The sequence below is a fragment of the Petaurus breviceps genome, unplaced genomic scaffold, assembly GCF_028583685.1.
Source record: "Petaurus breviceps papuanus isolate PSGF00001 unplaced genomic scaffold, PetGlider_PUasm1.0 221, whole genome shotgun sequence".
Classification (NCBI taxonomy): domain Eukaryota; kingdom Metazoa; phylum Chordata; class Mammalia; order Diprotodontia; family Petauridae; genus Petaurus; species Petaurus breviceps.
In genome coordinates, this window is record NW_027185877.1 from 8,883,300 (window position 1) to 8,904,906 (window position 21,607).

Consider the following 21,607-nt stretch of genomic DNA (forward strand, 5'->3'; position numbering starts at 1 on the left):
TTTCTTTTGACTGGCAATTATCTGATTAAAAACAGAACACCAATATAAGTGGAAAAACTTGAAAAGAATAGCAGAATGCAGAACTTAATTGTTTAGAAAAGTGAAGAACAAGTCACTTGGTCTTTGCCTCCTTAAAGAACCAGAAGGACCAGGTACTTCAACTGATGCAAAAATATTTGGTTCTTCCAGGAATTTCTAAATTTTGGTCCTCCTATTAAAAGTTTATTGGGTAGGAGACCATAGTGGAACACTAGATATTCTGATGTTTTGGATAATTTTACTGGAATGATCTTTTTTTCTCCTTTTAAATCTTTATTATAAGGGATGACTCTTTGGTTAGCAGAGGTGGAGGAGCACAATTGAAAAGGATACCAAAAATTATTTAAAAAAATAAAATAGTGAAAAATTCAAGAATATAAGTTGACTAAAGAAAAAATAAAGTAATACTCCCCCTATCTTCTACTAATAATTGCCCTACCAGGGCAGAGCCAAGATGGTGGAGAAAAAGGCAGGGACTTGCCTGACCTTTTCTAAGGTCCCCTTCAAAGATCTTTAAGGCTCAAAATGAATTCTAGAGTAGCAGAACCCATAAAAGAAAGGGATGAAACAATTTTCCAGCCCAAGACAATTTAGAAGGTCATCAGGGAAGGCTTTGTCCCATTGAGGTGAGAGTGGAACACAGTTCAGCTCAGTTGCCCAAGGCAACTACATGTACACACATATACACACATTCACCTACAGCAGGTGTTGAGGGTAACTGAATTAGAAGAAGCTGTGGTGGCTTCCAGAGCTCTCATCCCACAAATAGTGGAGGGTCCAGAAGTTCTCTGACTAGAGAACCCAGTACTTCTCCCATAACCATAGGGTGTTCCTTTTATACCAAAGGAAGAGGTCAAGTATCTCCAAATTGATTATAGATAACAGTTTAATCAATCATTATAAATGCTTACAAACACAGGCAATCTTCATTCTGGGACATCAGCCAGACAGGTCAGTGGATCCCTGCTAAAGAACCCCAGATGTTGGAAGGTATGTGCAAACGTTGAGATACTAATAATCTGTTGATGGAGTTGTGAACTGATTCAATGATTCTAGAGAACAATTTGGAATTATGCCCAAAGGGCATACCGTACATAACCTTTGACCTAGAAATACCTCTACTAGGTTAATATCCCAAAGAGATTTTTTTTTAAAGGAAAAGGACCTATATATAAAAAACTACTTCTAGCAGTTCTTTTACTGTGGTAAAGAACTGGAAATTGAGGGAATGTCCATCAATTGGGGCTGAACATGTCATATGCAATTGTGATGGAATACTTTTGTGTTTAAGAAATGAAAAGGAGGGTATTCTCAGAAAAACCTGGAATGACTTCTATGAACTGATGCAAAGTGAAATGAGCAGAATCAGGAGAACATTGTACACAGTAATAGTAATATTGTGCAATGATCAGCTGTGAATGACTTAGCTGTTTTCAGCAATATAATGATCTAAGATAATTCCTAAGGACTTATGACAAAAAAAATGCTATCCACTTCCAGAGAAGGAACTAGGTCAGAATGGAGATTGAAGCATATTTTTTTTAACTTTTTAATTTCTTTTTGTCTTTTGTGTTTTCTTTCACAACATGATTAATATGTAAATATGTTTTGCATGACTGTATATGTATGACCTATATCAACTTGCTTGCCTTCTCAATAAGGAGGGAGTATAGGGAGAGAGGGAGAAAATTTGGAACTGACTTTTTTTAATGTTGAAATTGTTTTTATGTGTAATTGAGGGAAAATAAAATGTTAAATAATTATTTAAAAAATTTAAAGCTGCCCTGACATTGGCAACCTACCTTTCATCTCTAAATCAAGAGAGACAACAAAATTACCAAGCTGTTTTGTTCTGATTTGCTTTGTTTTGACAGCCAGTGTTTCTGACCAAGGTCTAATTCCTTAAATACATAGAGAAATGAGTCAAGTTTACAAGAATACAAGTCATTCCCCAATTGATAAATGGTCAAAGGATAGGAACAGGCAGTTGTCAGAGGAAGAAATTAAAGCTACTTCTAATAATATGAAAAAATGCTCTAAATCACTATTGATTAGAGGAGTGCAAATCGAAAAAACTCTGAGGTACCACCTATCAGATTGGCTAACATGACAGAAAAGGAAAATGATAAATGTTGGAGAATATGTGGAAAAATTGGAATACTAATGCATTATTGGTGGAGTTGTGAACTGATCCAACCATTCTGGAGAGCAATTTGGAACTATGCCCAAAGGGCTATAAAAATGTACATTGCCATTTGATCCACCAATACCACTACTAGTTCTGTGTCCCAAAGAGATCATAAAAAAGGGGAAAGGATCCACATGGACAAAAATATTTATAGCAGCTCTTTTTTTTGTGATGGCTAAGACTTGGAAATGAAAGGAATACCCATAAATTGGGGAATGTATGACTGGGTTGTGTTATATGAATATAATGGAATACTATTGTACAATAAGAAATGATTAACAGGTGGGTTTCAGAAAAACCTGGAAAGATGCTGAGTGAAGTGATCAGAACCATAACATTGTACACAGCAACAGTAATATTGTTCAATGATTAACTACAACAGACTCAGCTTTTCTCGGCAATACAATGATCCAAAACAATTCCAAAAAACTCACGATGGAAAATACTATTCACATCCAGAGAAAGAACTATGGAGTATGAATAGATATAAAAGTATACTATTTTCACTTTTTAAAATGCTTTTTGCTTTTTCTTTCTCATGGTTTTCTCCTTTTATTCTGATTCTTCTTTCACAAAATGACTAATGTGTAAATATATTTGACATGATTGTACATGTATGGCCTACATCAGATTGCTTGCTGTCTTTGGGAGGAGGAAGAGGAAGAGGAAGGAGGGAGAAAAATTTTAACTCAAAAATTTAAAAAGAATGTTGAAAGCTCTCTTTATATATAATTGGGGAAAAATCCCCTGGGAAAAGTACATTGAAAAAGTCTGAAAATATATGCAATATTCTATACCCATGAGCTTTCCACTGCTGCAAAGGACTGAAACATAGTATCTTCTCATATTTCTTCTTTTGAGCCAGACTTATTCTTTGTAATTTTGCAACATCCACATTATTCGATGGTTCTTTGCATTTACAAATGCTCATTGCATCTGATCATGCAAATCTTTCACTACTTGTCTATATTCATATATTTGTTATCTTCTATAGCATAGTGGTGTTCCCGTGTCCATGTAGGACAATTTCTTTGGCCATTCTCTAATTGGTGGGCATCCACTTTGCTTCCAGTTCTTTGCTACCCCAGACAGTGCTGCTTTAGAGATTTTCTTATGAATGGGCTCTTTGCAACATGAGCCTTGGAGTGGAATTTCTGGGTCAAAGGGTATTAGCATATGAGTCACTTTATTTGCATGATTACAAATTGCTTTTCAAGATGATTTTATTGACTCCTAGATCCACTAAACAGCACACTGGTGTGCCTATCTTCTCATAACATCTCAAACATTAATGATTTCCATTTTTCATCATTTTTGCCAATTTATGGGGGTGGTTTAATGTCCATTTCTCTCATTTTAAGTTATTGGAACATTTCTGTAACTTCAATAATAGTTTCTTATGTTTTACCACATATTTATTGGGAATGGCTTTTGGTTATGAATTTTGTTATTGCTATAAGATTCTGTAAAGATAGTTTTAATGGTATAGCATTAAAACTCTACAGTAATTTGAAAAAAAATTAACTGTTTGCTACAATTCCATAATAAATTTTACTTCATTGAGAGGGATAAAGGACATAGCTAGGTGGTACAGTGTATAGAAGACTGGGCCTGGAGTGAGAAATATTCATCTTTGTGAGTTCAAATCTGGTCTCAGACCTTTACTAGCTGTGTAACCCTCAGTTTCCTCATCTGTAAAACGAGTAGAAAGGAAAATTGGAAGCCACTCCAGTATCTTTGCCAAGAAAACCCCAAATGTGGTCACAAGGAGTTGGACACAACAAATAGAGATGAAATTAGGAAGAAAAGGATAGCCTAGCAATGAGGGGATGCGTTTTATTAAAGAAAATGAAATATGAGGAATATTAGTACTAAAAAGAGTTAACTAAAAGTCCTGAGGCACCTGTTCCCAATAGGTATCTGAGCTCGAATCCTCGCCCAGGCCTGAAAGATGTCTTGATGCTTGCCAGTCACTGTATTTCTTGGACTCCCACCTTCTACAGGTAGCCTTTCCTAATAGCCCTTAAAGCTAATGCTTTCCCTCCATTGATTAGCTCCAATGTATCTTGTCTATATCTGGGTCCATATATATAGCACACGTGTTATATACTATTTATCTTGTACAATATACTCTGTCTATATGTTGTTTGTACATGTAACAGCTTTCATGTTGTCTCCTCCATTGGGCTGTGAGCTCTTTGAATGTTTGCCCCCTTTTATTAATCCTCAGCACTTAGCCCAATGACTGGCACATAGTAAATGCTTAATAAATGTTTATTGACTTGAGTAACTGTATGCAAACCCCCTACTTAGTTCCCCACCAGGCAAGGGGTTCTCAATCCAAAGAGAGGGCAATTGACCATCTAAGTACTCAATAGAAACACTTCAGCAAACTTGCAAGAGCTCTGGATTTGTAGTAAAAAAAATTACCTTGCATCCCACTTGGGACTCTTAGTCCTTGACTTCATCTCTAATACTCTGTCCTACTACATCACCTATTAAGGGAATGAATCAAGAACTTTTAATCCCCTAAAACTTTAAATATGGCTTTCGTGCCTCTCCGGGACCGACTCAGGAGCTCCAGGGTGTGTAAGCGGTGGCGGAGGTTGATTCTGGACCAGACCCTCTGGAAACACTTGGATCTGAGTCCCCGGCCTTGCTGCAGGAGCTGGGGAAGCGCTACCCGAACCTGGCCTGCCTCAGCCTCCCCGAAGAGGACCTCCGCAAAATCGCCTTCTCCTTGCCTGCCACGTTCGCTTCGGTTCCTGGAACTGCAGTCGTGTGAGGTCCCCCAGGCCTGGTTTCCCCCAGGGAATGGCCCCTCGATCCTTTCCCACCTCGGACACCTAGTGCTGGACCGGATCCCGGCCTTCTCAGACCTGCAGCTCCGGGCCCTGCCTCGGCAAGGGGCGCTGTGCTCGCTGGTGCTCAGGGTCACCTACAGGGTGACCCCCCCCAGGGCCTTCAAGATGCCCTGCCTGGCCTCAGTAACCTCCGGTAGCTCGAGCTGTGTGGGTGCTCCGTGCCTGCTGATAGGACCCTGCAGGCCATAGGAGGCTTCCTGCCCAGACTTCGGGAGCTCAGGGTGGCCGGGCTCACAGCCAGGGGCCTGGCCAGCCTGATGGAGATGCAGGCCTTAGAGATCTTGGGCCTCCTGGGACCACCTCCTACCCCTGATAAGCTTTCAGCCAAGGATATCCTCACTTTCTGCCTCTCCTTGCTTAACCTCAGAGTCCTCAGCCTTCAGGGCATGGGACTGGGGTCAGCAGATGAGGATATTTTTAGGGAGGGACTGGCCCACTGTAGGATCACTGTTGGGGAGCTCCCCTTGGAAGACTGGAGACTGGGAGGCCTAAGATGACAGCCCCTCACACCTTCAAACCAGAAGAATTCAGGGTCCACTCAACACTTGAGGTAGTGGAGTCAGGGCACTCAAATGCTATGTGACTTTGGGGAAACTGTTTTCCCTTCACTGTACCAAAGTTTCTTAATTTGCAAGATAACAGGGTTGAGTTTGAAAATTAAAACTTAAGTCCCTTCTTGCAAAAAAAAATAAAAACTTTAAATATGTCAGACATGACTCTTTTTTCCCAAAAGAGATGTTGAAAAGGGGGGGGGGCCTAGATGATAGAAACCAGATGTGTCCAACATGCTATTCTTTGGTCACATATGATCTATGACATTCCAGATCCAAATTAGATTAAAATGTAATTGCAACAGCCATGTAAAATTAAAATGCAATAAAACAGATAACAGGATATTTTAAAACTAGGTCAATATGTGGCCTTCAGGTATCTTTATGTATGGCTTAGTAGCCCCCATTTCTACTAAATACTGCTACTAAATGCATATAGTCCTACAGAATTTGGGCCACTGAGATGGTATAATTTAGATATTACTTTCCCTGCCCTCTAAGAGGTAGCTAAGTGGTACAATGGATAAAGCACTGTCCTAAGAATCAGGAAGATTGTGTGACCCTGGAATATTCATTTAATTTCCTTCTGCCTTAGTTTCTTCATCTGTAAAATGGGGATAATAAAGCACCTACTTCTCAGGGTTTTGTAAGATAAATATAAATAGCTTTACAAGCCTTAAAGTACTTACATAAATGCTATTATTATTAAAATATAAATATTAATATTAAAATATAAACTCCTTGAGAGCAGGGACTGCTTAATTTTTATCTTTACATCTTGATCACCTGCATACCACATAGTAGATAATATTTTTGACTGAGTTTCTCCAGTTCACATAGCCAATAGGTGTGATTTGATTCTCAATCTCCCTAACTCAGAGGGAAGACTCTTTATCCATCATGCCATGATGTCTCTACTAGTATGTCAAGAGATGACTATCAGCACTAATATGAAATAAAGTATTTCCCTTAGGTTCCAGCTCATCCTCATCTGTCCTAGTGAATTGAACAGAGGCCCTCAGCAAATGTTTGCTGGATGAAGAAACATTGAATTTTATAGCTCCGGAATTTTTTTCAAAGATACTATTTTTACAGGATATTCAAGTGAGAGTAAAGGGAAGGGGACAATTTTCACCAAGAAGTAAACCGGCAAACTACATTTTTTTCTGAAACAGTCCTTTCCCAGTAATAGGGATGTGAGGCTCATTACTGTGTCTGGTCAAGCAAGCACTGCATTTTCTACTACCAAAAACGTTACCTCTTCAGCCTCTGTAATGGTAGAAAAATCATTAAAGCTGAAAACAAAAACATTCCTAATCAAATGTTAAAAGATGCTCTAAAAATACTGCAGTCTTGTGACTCTGTGGAAGAGGAGTTATTAAGCATTTGTGTGTATATCATGTATCCAGTTCACAGTCTGTTGAAACCTCTGGTCCCTTTCTCAGAATGATATTTTAAAATGTATAAAATGCATAGGATTACAAAGGAAGCCAATCAAATTGAAATATAGTTACCAATATGAATTTTTAAAAATTTTATGGACTCCTGATTAAGAATCACTGCCACACAGAAGATAAAATAAGATTTTTGTGAAATGATGAGATACACAGGTTTCATGATTTACTTTCAACAGCCTTAAAGGGACTTGGATAATGGTCTTTTTAAAGGAGTAAAAATCCTGAGGTCCTTGTAGTTCTCTCCCTTGGAATATTGGTTTTATTCATCCTATTCATTCCTAGAACCTCTGTCTCTCTCTGTCTCTGTCTCTCTTTCTCTCTGTCTCTGCCTATATGTCCTCTCCTCGGCTCTCCTATTTTCCTCTCCCTTTTTTCTCTCCTCCCCTCTCTCCTACCTTCCTCTCCTATCTTTCTCTTTCTCTCTGCCCCCCCCCTTCCCTCTCTTTTTCTTTACCCTTCCTTCCCTCTGCCTTTCCCAATTTTCAAGATATTTAGCTATCCTGATCGGTAAAATGCATGAATAACCAAAAGTAGCATCGCACTAGAGAAGAAATTATATATTAGTTGAAGGAACGATTCATCAAGTCTTTGATATCCAAAATGATTTATCTTGGTTTAACTTGAGTAATGAATGAAATCTTTGCTTCCATTTTCCATATATAATAATTGTTCCTTTTTCTGTTTCAAAGAAGTTATCAAATGGAAGATGTTTTTTTTCCATAAATATCCTTTGAATATTTGAGATGTCACTGACTTAGCATGTACACCAAAGATACATGGAATGTGCTCCAAAATAATCATTCTTTTGTTTTGCAAAGAGGTCCCAAATTATTGAGAATCTATTAAATTCAACATCATCCACTGATTGGGTCTTATCTTTTTGAGTGTGGGGGGTGAGGGCAGAATAAGACCTATGATTTCACTGATATAGGAAAATCACTGATGCAAAAACTCCCTCTTTTAATCTGCAGGTGCAGATTAAAAAAAACTCACCTCTAATTTCTAATTTTACATGAAAAAAATCCAGCAATTTAACAGTGGTCAGAGTCAAAGACAGGACCTGAAACCAAATCTTATGATTTCAAAGTCTTCTACCTACTATGCCACCTGCCTCTCTGAGTATTTTTATATCAGGCACTATAATTTTCATATTGATCAAACTTTTTCCTTTTTATTTCATTTTCTAGAACTTCTTCCTCTCTTTTCAACTGGTATGTCAATTATTTTAATGGTCTTCAAGGTTTGTTGTTGTTTTATTTTTAATAAATTCTTCTTTCCCAACTTCTTTAGCTACATTTTTTTAAATATCTCAAGTGGATCTACTATAGATAAAATATTCTGTAATTATGAGATATGTGCTGACTGGTTAAGAAAATTTAGAGTTGCCACGAGCTTGGGGGGAGGGGAGGAACAAACAAGAAGAAGCTAAAAATACTCTTATAATTAAAAAAAACCCTGCATTTAAATATTTTTCTAAATAAATAGAGTTGGCAGTAATTTCAACTGCCAACAAAGGAATAGTTTGAATGCAAAAAAAATTGAGTAATTCAAGATATGGATTAAATGTTCCTAAAGATTGTGAATTATTTTAAATTACCCAACAGGTAGACAATTATCTTGAATTTTCTATTATTACTAACCAAAAAGTCAACAAATTCAAAAATTCCATTAAAACTACTATTAAGAAGACATGATTGTATTTAGAAGCACATCTATCTAAATTGCTTCATATTATGTAAGTTTATCAAGCCTTAATTAATATTTTAATTAGCTAATGCAGTTTTCTTTAAAGGACTCTTGAATTATTTTTTATTTCTATTATTATTTTCATTAAATGATTTTATCTTGGGAATTCAATGCAGTTTTTATAAAAGTCTTCCACTAAAGACCTATTTCAACATATCTGTGTTGTGGAGGTGAACCCTGGGTTATTGACATCTTTGATAGTGAATTATAAGGCTTTTTAGGATCCTGCCAAGCTGGAAAGGCTCAGAGCATAAACCTAGTGAAAGACTACTATATTGTCTTATGACAGGCATGACCAAGCTAAGAAGCTCATCAGCACGTTAACTGCAGCCATAGCTACTCTTAAAAACCATTTACTAAAGTGAAGTCATAGAGGGTTCATGAGAACTAACATTGACTGAGATATTATATTTAAACCATTTTTTCAGTCTTTGAGCACTATATAAATGGCAGCTATTGTTATTGTGATCAGTGACAGTAGACTGATTGCTGAAACTGATGGAATTTCAAATCTTTAAAGTACTGACATTTTGTGAAGACACAAAAAATAAAGTCAACTATATTAAATGCTCTGGTTCCTAAAGGACCATATACACATGCACACATATTTGTGTACATATATGCATACATATGTTTATCAACATGAATTACCTATTTTCAAAATTTTGGAAAATTGTAAAAGACATTAAAAGATACAGATCAGAACTACTTAATTAGTTAAATGATTTAGAAGACTTATCATGATCTTGCAATGTCTCAGGGTCATCATTATGAATATAAATTGTCCCTGTATACTGGTTGTCAGGAAATTTTTGTTGATAGAAAGTTCTACTTATCAAATTAGGAATATAATTTCCTGTACTACAATTTTAAAAATATGCAAAATCAAAACATAGATTTTTTTAATCATTAAAATTTAACTAAACAGACCAGAAACTTGACTTACCATATTACAACCCTATGTCAAAATGACCATGAAATACAAATTTTGAGAATTATGAAATTAACTACACATAAGGCTATAAATGAAACATAACATTTTATAGAGTAAGAAGTTGTCAACCATTAGTGATGACAACTTCTTACTGTATAAAATGTTATGTTTCATTTATAGCCTTATGTGTATATCATGGAAAATCAGTCACAATAAGTTAAATTCACAAATGTTTTTTGAACAAAATTTGAAATTTGCTAATTTCAGAGAAAAAACTTTACACAATGATATTTACTTAAAATTCACAAAGAAGAATGATCCATGAAAAAATATTCTACGTGTATTACTTGGAAAAAGAATGATGCATTTATCATAAAATAGTGACAAGAGTTAGGATTACTTATGGTCAGCAAGATCATATTCTCCAAGAAAATATAACTCAAGTGGCTTCATACTCATAACAACCAAATTTTTGTCAAAATACTTATTTCAAAATATTATGGCTAATTTTTCTTATTCTACTGTTCTGAAATTACTTAGAATGCATACTATGTACTTAGGATAGCTGATGATATGACCAATTAAAATGCATTTTAAACATTCCAGTTTTCTTCCAAAATATTTAGTAGTGTTTCTATTTTATCTAAATCCTAACACTCATGATAAAAACGAATATCACTTCAAATGTTTCTGGCTCTAACAAGCCAAACTATATGTGTACCATTTTCTTGGTATGGGAGTGGCAACCATACTTTTCATTTTACAGATTAAAATAGTAAAGCATGAGTGAATCAAAGGTGGATTTATATAGGTTACATGAGAATCTAGCCTTACTCACAATTGGTTACTTTTCTACTTGACCAGACATGTTATTTTAGGGGTATTTAAGTTTTCTAATTTAGATTACTTTAACACGAATGTAAATTGTGAACTTAATTTTTTTCTCCTTTCTTCCTTTTTGTCTGTTTTCCAAGGAGCAATACTACACACAAGATAATTTAACAGAAAAGGACCAGGAAATTTTTAACCATTAAAGTCTGGTACAATTGCATTTGAACTATTTAGTACATTGTTTAAAATATCATACATCTATTTCATTATATTCTTTTTCATCTTCTATTTATACCAACTTGTCACATGTTCTATAAGTACACATCAACCCACCCATTAATAATCAAAGGGAGCATTCTTCCAACTTAGCTTTTCAATTTATGTATGTGAATAAAGACACTGAATATATAAGAATTATGAACTCCTGAAGAGAGACTGGTTTGGTCACTCCTCTAATTAATTAGAGTTTAGGGTAATCACCAATACCACATTATTTGGGGTCGTATGCCTTTGTATAACAAAATTTAGAACTTCATAAACTATATATGTACAAACGTGACATTTTTATGTGCATCCCTTCATAATCCTCTATCTTACACAGTCAGGTCTAATGTGATTGCAGCTAATAACAAAAATCTAGAATTACATTAAATTTCCTTTTACATAGCCTTTCATTCATTTAATATTTTCAGCATATTCAATAGAAGTTGCACTATTTTATTTACAGGTCAGTAAACTCAAAATTTACTGAAGTTTTATTCAGGGTGGGAGAAATAAATTGGAGAGGCAGAGATATATAAAAAGTAGAACAGAAGAGAAAGACAGAAACAATTGACAACATCGACATTCATATGCATTTCTTTCTAGATGGAATTTTCCCATTGGCAATGATAAAAATGAATTCCAGAGAATCTCCACTGTGTTCAACAAAATGACAAGCAGTACAGTTCCTACAGTGTCTCACACACACCTACAAACACAGCCCTTGTTCTAGAAATATTGCCCTTTCCAGACACGATATCTTTTGAAGAACTATGTGTATGAGGATAGACAGAACTCCCAGAAATAATAAGATATTTCATACTACCCCATGTTCAATTTGTCTCCCATTTGAAATTTTCAGCATTGGCAAATATTCATTTGTGCACTTTTCAAAACTAAATCTCCCAAGAATTCCTCAAGATATTAATGAAATCCTCATCATCAGATATTCCAAACCGTAGTCCTTCAAAATAATCTCCAAATTCACAGTGTAACACTTCTTGGGGGTGGCTACAGGCACTCTCGTGGATTTATATAAATGAAGATTTAATTTCTTCCTCCATTGCACAACCTGCCAAACAGGGCGGGCTATAAAACAATATTCTGAAGAACTGAATAAAAGGCATTAGCTCTATTTAAAAAATTACATAATGAATTTAGGAAATCACACTGTTAATAGCTTGAGACTACTGTCCAATTTATCCCAACATTTTTTCCCATAAATTAGAATTTATTGGTGATTGGGGGTTGCTGAGAAACCACAGAGAAGAAAATTTATAAGTGATGTTTATCAATAAACATTTTAAGGATTATTGAAAAACTTTTAATGAAGTTATTGCTCATTATATAAAGAGATAAAATGATATAAACTAATATATCCTTGGGTTAGGTTTTGGGGGTGGCAGGCATTGAAGGTATAAAGAACACTCCATTTCAATTGTAAATGAAAGAAGAAATGTCAGAAAAGTGATGCATAGACTTTTCAGAATACTGTGATCCATTGTGTAACAGATAACTTTAGATTTTATTAAGCTATTTATTCAAAAGACAATCACTAAGTTTTGTGGAAATGGAAAACAGAAGTACTGATATTCATTTTACAAGTTTAGGAAATTCTTAGTTGAATGAGCTTTTGCTTGATTAAGATTGTATTTCATATTAATCTATGAATAAAGACTTTTATAATCTAAAGTGAGGAAGTTTCTCCCACTGAGTTACTGAGCCATACTCACAAAGAAAAATGATAGATGAAAAAATACATTCTACACATATTAGAGGGGAGGGAGGAAGCAATCAAGAGACACACACACAAAAAAACATAAAAGAAACAACTGGACTGGGTTCTTGAGCTATAGGAAGATAATCTTCTATTTATCTGTTGTTTTCTTACATTAAGAAAAGTAAACACAAAACATAAGACTATAGTCAATGAAGGAAACATATTTATGTCTCTATCTCAGCTTTGTATAACAGTTAAGGTAGAAAGAGACAATGAAAGGGGTAATAAAAATGAGGATCTTGGAAGAGAAAATATGCAACCCAGGGATTAGGAAAGAAAGAAATGAATATGTAGGAGAGAAAGAAATGGAGACAAAGACAAAGAAAGAATCAGAGAAATAAGAGACTGAGCGAAAGAGAGAATATGAGAGAGATGAAGAAACAACTTTGGTAGGTATGGCACACACAGAGGATGTGTGTGTGTGTGCGTGTGCGTGTGTGTGTGTGTGTGTGTGTGTGTGTGTGTGTGTGTGTGTGTGTAAAAGAATAAGTGGAATCCCAGGATTTTAATCCACCCACTTTTACCAAGACAGGGAAGTCTTCTGTTAAAGTGGAAAGAGTCCAGGCCCTGAGATCAGATGACCTGGGTGTTTAAATCTGCACTGTGCTGTGACTTCAAATAAATCACTTAAGCCCTCTGGAACTAATTTTCCTCCTCTGTAAAAGGAGGAAAGTGGACTGAAGGACCTAAACAGTCCCTTCCAGTTCTGAATCTATGATTGTGTGAGTCTCTCTGGAACTCAGTTTCTTCTTCTGTAAAAGGAAGTTAGTAATGCTTGCAACTACCTGTTCCGTAAAATTTTTATGATGACTAACAAGATATCATATGTGAAAAGACTTCATAACTACAAAGAATTAAAGAGAAAGAAATTAAAGTGTTAAGACAGGCATAGAGGCAATAAAAACTATTTTTTGATAATATAATTATTTAGATAAACAATAGCCAATCAACAAAGTTGCTAATTAAAACAATATCTTCAGCAAGATGGCAGGCAATGAAATAAACCCTAAATCATTAATATTTCTGTATTACAATGACAAAATCCCAAAGACTATCACAGAAGGGGAAATACCATTCAAAATGCTTAAAATAGTTGGCAATCTGCCAGAGCACAAAAAATACTTGTATGCATTCAATTAAAAAGTGCTCCTTTAAAAAATAAAGAATACTAGGACATTCAATGTTCATGACTAGATGATACCAACATGATAAAAATGGCAATACTACCAAAGTTACTTAATACTTTTACTGCTATGCCAGTCAAACTATTGAAGGGATATTTTATTAAAAACTTCTTTAAAATAATAACATTCATTTGGAGACACAAAGATCTAGAATACCAAGGGAAACAACATTTGAAAATAATTAATTAATTAATTTTTAGTTTTCATTATTCATTTCCACAAGATTTTAAGTTACAATTTTTCTCCCCATCTTTCCCCTACCTCTCACCCCAAAATAGCAAGCCTACTGAATTCCCCTTTCCCCAATCTGTTTTCTCTTATATCCTCCCCCATCACCCCCTAACTTTCAAGTAGGGCAAGATGGGGTTCTATACCCTAGTACCTGTATATCTTATTTCCCAGTTGCATGTAAAAAAAACAATTTTTAAACATTTGTTTTTAAAACTTTGAGTTCCAGATTTTTTCCCTTCTTCCTTCCTCACCCACCTCCACTGGAAAGACAACCAATTCAATATAGGTTGTACATGTGTAGTTACCCAAATCATTTCTATTGTAGTTATATTGTGAAAGACTAACTGTATTTCCCTCCATCCTATCCTATCCCCACTTATTCTATTTTCTCCTTTGACCCTATCCCTTTTCAAAAATGTTTGCTTCTAACTACCCTCTCCCCTAATCTGACCTTTCTTCTATCATCCCCCCCTCTTATCCCCTAAACCCCTATTTTCCTGCAGGGTAAGATACCCAATTGAGTGTGTATGTTATTCCCTCCTTAAGCCAAATTCAATGAGAGTCAGGTTGTCCCATTCCCTTTCACCTTCCTGATCTTCCCCTACATTGTAACAGTTTTCTCTTGCCTCTTTTATATGAGATAATTTACCTTTATATATCTCTCCCTTTCTCCTTTTCCCAATAAATTCCTCTCTCAACCCTTAATTTTATTTTTTAGATATTATCCCTTTATATTCAACTCATCCTGTGTCCTCTGTCTATGTATACATGAACATACATAGGCCCACACTCACATACATATTTATATACACATACAACCCCCTACATACATATACATATGTATGTATACATATATATTCATATATATTCCCCTCAAATATCCTCATAACTGAGAAAAGTCTTATGAGTTACTATCGTTTTTCCATGTAGGAATGTAAATAGTTCAACTTTAATAAGTTCCTTATGATTTCTTTTCCCATTTACTTGCATGCTTTTCTTGCTTCTTGTATTTGAAAGTCAAATTTTCTTGTCATCAGCTCTGGTTTTTCATCAAGAATGGGGGGGGGTGTGGAGTCAAGGTGGCAGAGTAGAAACAGGTCCTCCACAGGACTCTGGCTTCCACCTTCTCCAATTCATGTAAAAGGGGACTCTCAACAAACTTTGGAGCTACAAAACCCACAAAATGACACAGAGAAGCTAACCTTCCACTAAGGACAGTCCAGCAGGCCAGCATGAATCAGCCAGCACAGAACTCTGGGAACTGAGCCCAGGCCCACAGAGCTGGAGGTCTTAGCCCCAGGGCAGGCCTGATCAACCACCAGCTGGAGGGATTTCAGATCACAAGCAGCTGTGGCAGGCTCCAGAATTATCAACACATAGACGCTAAGGACAAACTGAGAGGTCAGTGCAGTCTGGGCTTTGGGATCCAGTAGTTGGGAGTGAATCAGCTTTTGCCCCTGGGGGGAGAAGTGGCTGAGGCTCTGCAGCTGTGTAGCCGCCACCATGTGGCAACTTCAGTTCCTGGGCTTCAGAGAGTAGGGGGACCAAGCAACCAATCTGAGGGGTAATCGCTCTTGCTTTAACCGGCTTAGATCTGGACTGCGGGCTAGGGTGGAGGTCCTGGGGTGTGCGACCAGCTTGCCAGAGCCTGTGGAAGATTTAGAGAGGGCACCCAACTAATAGAGCTGAGAAAACCACAGTGTTTGGGAGGAAGCTCCCCTGTCTGGTGGCAGAGTTCTACTGTGGCAAAAAGCCCAGGGGTCAAGTGATTGAGTGGTGACATCATCAGGAAAAGGAAGCAAACCAAGCAGAGCAATCCAACATTAGACTCCTATTTTGGGGGAAAAAGGAGCAAAGCATGGAACAGGAGGAAAACAGTGAAGTCAGAACTCCTGCACCAAAAGCTTCAAAGAAAAATGCAAGCTGGTTACAGGCCATAGAGGACCTTAAGAAGAAAATAAGAGAAGTGGAGGAAAAATTGGGAAGAGAAATGAAAATGATGCAAGAAAATTATGAAATGAGTGTCAACAGCCTGACTGAAGAAAATAACACCTTAAAAAATAGACTAACTCATATGGCAAAAGAGGCTCAAAAAGGCAATGAGAAGAAGAATGCCTTAAAAAGCCAAATTTGCCAGATGGAAAAAGAATCTCAAAAGCTCACCGAGGAGAATCATTCCTTCAGAATTAGATTGGAGCAAATGGAAGCTAGCAAGATTTTATGAGAAATCAAGATGCTGTTAAACAGATCCAAACAAATGAAAAAATAGAAGGCAATATGAAATATCTCATTGGGAAAACCACTGACCTGGAAAATAGATAAAGGAGAGATAATTTAAAAATTATTGTACTACCTGAAAGCCATGATCAAAGAAAGAACATAGAAAATCAAGGAAAACTGCCCTGATGTTTTAGAACCAGAGGGAAAAATAGAGGTTGAAAGAATCCACTGATCACCTCCTGAAAAAGATCCCAAAAAGAAAACTCCTAGGAATATCATAGCCAGGTTCCAAAATCCCCAGATCAAGGAGAGAATATTACAAGCAACCACGAAGAAACAATTTGAATATTGTGGAAACACAATCAGGATAACCCAGGATCTGGCAGTTTCTACACTGAGGGATTGAAGGGCTTGGAATATGATATTCCAGACGTCAAAGGAGCTGAGATTTAAACCAAGAATCACCTACCCAGCAAAACTGAGTATCATGTTTCAGGGGAAAATATGGTCATTCAATGAAATGGAGGATTTTCAAGCATTTTTGATGAAAAACCAGAGTTGAATAGAAAATTGGACATTCGGATAGAAGAAGCAAGAGAAGCATGAGAAGGTAAACAGGGAAAAGAAATCATAAGGAACTTATCAAAGTTGATTTATTTACATTCCTACATGGAAAAATGATAATTGTAACTGGTGAAATTTTTCTTTCAACTATATATGAAAATAGTTGAAGGGAATATATATACATACATATATATATGAGGTTATATGCACATATGAGTACATATGTGAATGTGTATATATGTTTGATAGAGGGCACAGGACCAATTTTAATTGCAAGGGATGATGCTTAAAGGGTAAAATTAAGAGGTAAGAGAGGAATATAAATAGACGAGATGGGGAGAGACAGAATGGGGTAAACTATCTCATGTAGTAGAGGCAAGGGAAAATGGTTACAATAGAGGGGAAGAACAGGAAGGCAAAAGGTAATGAATGGGTCAACCTTATTCTCATTGAATTTGGCTCGGGGAGGGAATGACATACACACTAAATAGGGTATCTCACCCTACAGGAGAGTAGGGGGAAGGGGATGAGAGGGGGGATGATGGAAGGGAGGGCAGGCTGGGGGGAGGGAAGTTGGAAGCACCCACTTTTGAAAAGGGACAGGATCAAAGTAGAGAATAGAACAAGTGGGAGGTGGGATAGGAGGGAGGGAAATATAGTCAGTCTTTTACAATATGTCTACTATGTTAATGTTACTGAACTGCTTATCTTCCCAGTAAGGGTGGGTGACAAGGGAGGAAGGGAATGAATCTGAAATTCAAAGTTTTAAAATCAAATGTTTAAATATATATATATATATACACATACATACACACACATATATTACTAATACTATTTTACATATAATTGGGAAGTAAAATATACAAGCACTAGGGCATAGAGATCCACCATACCCTACTGGAAAAGTTGAAGGGAGTATGGGAGAAGATATGGGAGACAGCAAATTGGAGGATGGGATATCCTGTGGGACTGCTATTTTGGGGTGGTGGCAAGGAGGAAAAGAGGGAAAAAATTTGTAACTCAAAATCTGGTGGAAATGAATGATGTTAATAAAGCATTTGGGGGAAAAAAAGAATGCTTGAAAATCCTCTATTTCATTGAATGACCGTATTTTCCCCTGTATCATTATACTCAATTTTCCTGGGTAGGTGATTTTTTGGTTTTAGTCCTAGCTCCTTTGACCTCCAGAATATCATGTTCCAAGCCCTTCAGTCCCTTAATGTAGAAGCTGCTAGGTCTTGTGTTATCCTGATTGTGTTTCCACAATACTCAAATTGTTTCTTCCTGACTGCTTACAGTATTTTCTCCTTGACCTGGGAACTCTGGAATTTGGCTATAATATTCCTAGGAGTTTCCTTTTTGGGATCTTTTTCAAGAGGTGATTGGTGAATTCCTTCAATTTCTATTTTGCCCTCTTGTTCTAGGATATCTGGGCAATTTTGGTTGATAATGTCTTAGAAGATGGTGTCTAGATTCTATTTTGATCATGTCTTTCAAGTAGTCCAATAATTTTAAAATTACTTCTCCTGGATCTATGTTCTAGCTCAATGGTTTTTTAAATGATATATATCACATTGCCTTCTATTTTCTTATTTGTTTGGATCTGTTTTATATTATCTTGATTTATCATAAAATTATTAGCTTTCAATTTCTCTAGTCTAATTTTGAAGGAATTATTCTCTTCAGTGAGTTTTAGAAATTCATTTTCCATCTGGAAAATTCAGCTTTTTTTTCTAACCTGGTGAATTATACTTTAATAGCTAATTATTGTGGGTATTTACATACACCTAATCTTGCATGTGTATAATCTTTATCTTCACGTCAGTTATATACAGAAGCCTCACCAAGCCTGGTGAAAGTCTTTCCTTGATATGCCATGAAAAATAAACATCGGGGTGCCTACTCAGCTTGAAGTTAAGAGGAGACATAAATATTCCAAGTATAAACATAAGTGCTGGCCAGAGGCTACCTCTAGTCATGGTATAGCCAAAAGCAGAGAAACCTTGTAAAGTTCGGGACAGTCACTAAGGAGAGCTCAGGCTTCAGGGGCCATCTGTACCCTATGTGTCTATCCTTTGCCTTCTCCCAAAAGTCTTCTCAGGCACCAGAAGGAGCCTACTGCAGAGAGGAGAGTTAGGGGTGGGGCTGGTCAGGGAAGACCCGAGACCCCCAGTATACAGATGGGTGGTGCTTATGATGGCACACAAAGGCCTTTGAGTGGGTCTGGAAGGTCAAAATAGTGTTTATTTATCCAGCTGGTACATGGTAATGGGGGAAGAGCTGGGGTCTCAGTAAAATTGTGACTATTTTGACTCTGAAGCTTCACTCTTCGCCCACCTCTTCTGTCATGCCAGCAAACGCCGTTCCCGCTCAAACTCTTTCATGCAGCCCACATAGTCCTGGTGCTTGCAGAGGTCCCAGACATGCTTCTCGTGGCCACAGGCCAGGAAGTTTGGAAAACTGTCCCGCTTACACTTGAGTAGTTGGATGAGATGGTGTGCACAGTAATCCCACTGTTGCAGAAGCAGCTGTGCATCATTCATTTCCTGCTGTGTGGCCACCATCACTCGCTCCTTGTGTCCCTGGAAGCCATAATCCGGGGGAAAGGTAGGCATGTGCAATGAGTCGGGCTCTGCTTCTGGATCCCGAAAGTAGCGCCCATTCAGGTGTGAACCCATTGCTGCTGCAGCCTGTGAGGCCTCAGCCTCGGCTCCTGGGGTCACCTCAGTCTCCCCCTCCCATCCCAGAAGCTCTCGCAAATTCAGCTTTTAAGGCATTCTTCTCCTCATTGGTTTTTTGGGTATCTGCTGCAGGAGTTCTGACTTCACTGTCCTCTTCCTGTCCCATGCCTTAGTCCTTTTAGTCCCCCCAAAAAGAATCCTGTGGTCTGTTTGTGCTTCCTCTGCTTGCTCATATTGCCAGCCAATTACTAGACTTTTGAGCCCTTTGCCATGGTAGAACTCTGCTTCCAGAATGGAGTGAGCTATGTCCCAAATTGCAGGGGGGTTTGCAACTGCTGGAGCTACTAGAAATGTTCCCTCTCTACAGCCCCACAAGCTCTGGCTCACTGTTCACACCCCAGGACCACCACCCAAGACTGATCCAAGATCCAAGTAGTTTAAAGCAAGAGTGATTAACCTCTGAATGGTCGCTTGGTCCCTTCACAATCTGTAGGCCAGGAGCTCTGGAAGCAGTCACGTAGTGGGATTTCAGAGTTGCCATGCCTCTGCAGCTTCTCGCCCTGGGGGCAGAGGCTGAACCATGCTCTTCAGTCCCCCCCACCCCCCATTCCAACAGAGGTACACACTGATCTTTTACTTTGCCTTTGGCGTTTATGGGTTGAGAAGTCTGGAGACTGTCACAGCTACTGATGAGTATTTCCCTCATTGGTTCTGGTGCAAGGAGGGAATAACACAACCACTTAGTATAGGACTCTATTGAGAACAGATACAAAATGAATCATAATAATCATAATAATCATCATAATAAGAGGAGAGGGGAGAGGAACACTGCATGAGATCTGTTCTTGTCAATCTTGGTTCGAGGAAGAAATAACACACTACTTTAAGTATAAAAATCTATCATATCCTACAGGCAGTAGGAGAAGGAAAGGGCTACAAAAGGAGGGGGTGGTTAGAAGGAGGGAAGAAGTAAGGGGGAAGGAGAGGAAAAGGGAGGGGAGCTCATAAGAAGGGAATACTGAGGGAGGTGGTGGTCAAAAGGAAAACTCTTAAGGAGGGGAAGGGAGAAGGGGAGAAAAATAAAAGCATAAACAGGGGAGGGAATAGGATGGAGGGAAAGAGACAGATAGTAATCATAACTGTGAACATGAATGGGATGAACTCTCCCATAAAACAAGAGGCGAATAGCAGAATGGATCAAAAACCATAATCCTACAATATACTGTTTACAATAAACACATCTGAAACCTCTTCTAGAGGAAACTGAGACACAGAGAGATTAAATGAATTCCCTCAAGTCACAGACATAGTAAGGTGGCTGAGCCAAGTTTCCAGCCCAAGTTGAATAATCCCAATTTTTCCAATTACAATAAAATTCCCAAAATGTTAAGTTTGTGTGTGTATTTTATAAAGGAATACACATCCGGGGTAGTCTTTTTAACATCTGTGTCTTAATATGATAATGAAATAAAAGGATGAAAACATCTTTTTCTTTAATTACTTTCACCTACTATGGTATATAACAAATAAATCTTTTAGTAGTGTTACTTAGTTTCAAGCACTTTTCCCCCCAAATTACAATTTACAGAAAAATGTTATAATTTGAATTTTCAAATTTAGGAATAAAATTTAACTTTTCTCATCTGCAACTAAGATTAGGCTTTGCTGAGCTGGCTTAGACATCAGCAAATTTCTGCTATGTAAATTTTTCATTTTGCCAAAAATGTTTTCCAATGCCATTAAATAGAAATGTCTTTTGGAAATCTGATTTCTATTATGCTTTACAGTGGTTTTTTTTTTCCTTTGATGGGATATTTAAGTCAAAGAATGCCAGATGGTTTCCTAGAAATTAGGTGAAAATGTTGTATAAAAGCTTCAATTTGTACATGACTATTAACTATAAACAATCCATATACCAGAAAGGTTTATACGTATTGATCTAATATCAATAATACTGACAATATATGACATGAAAAGCTTAATTTTGCATAGTAAAGTCCAGTATATGTTCTTTTATGTAAAGAGAAAAAAGGAAAGGTTTTTTTTTCTGACAGCTTACGTATATCCCAAAATTTC

The 21,607-nt window shown here is 37.1% G+C and overlaps 2 pseudogenes; one reads left to right on the forward strand and one right to left on the reverse strand.

Annotated features, from left to right (window-relative positions):
• The first annotated feature begins 4,770 nt into the window (after positions 1 to 4,770).
• Positions 4,771 to 5,588, forward strand: LOC138166341 (F-box/LRR-repeat protein 12 pseudogene; annotated as a pseudogene).
• Positions 5,589 to 19,075: 13,487 nt separating this feature from the next.
• On the reverse strand, positions 19,076 to 19,595 carry LOC138166346 (NADH dehydrogenase [ubiquinone] 1 beta subcomplex subunit 7 pseudogene; annotated as a pseudogene).
• Positions 19,596 to 21,607: the final 2,012 nt, after the last annotated feature.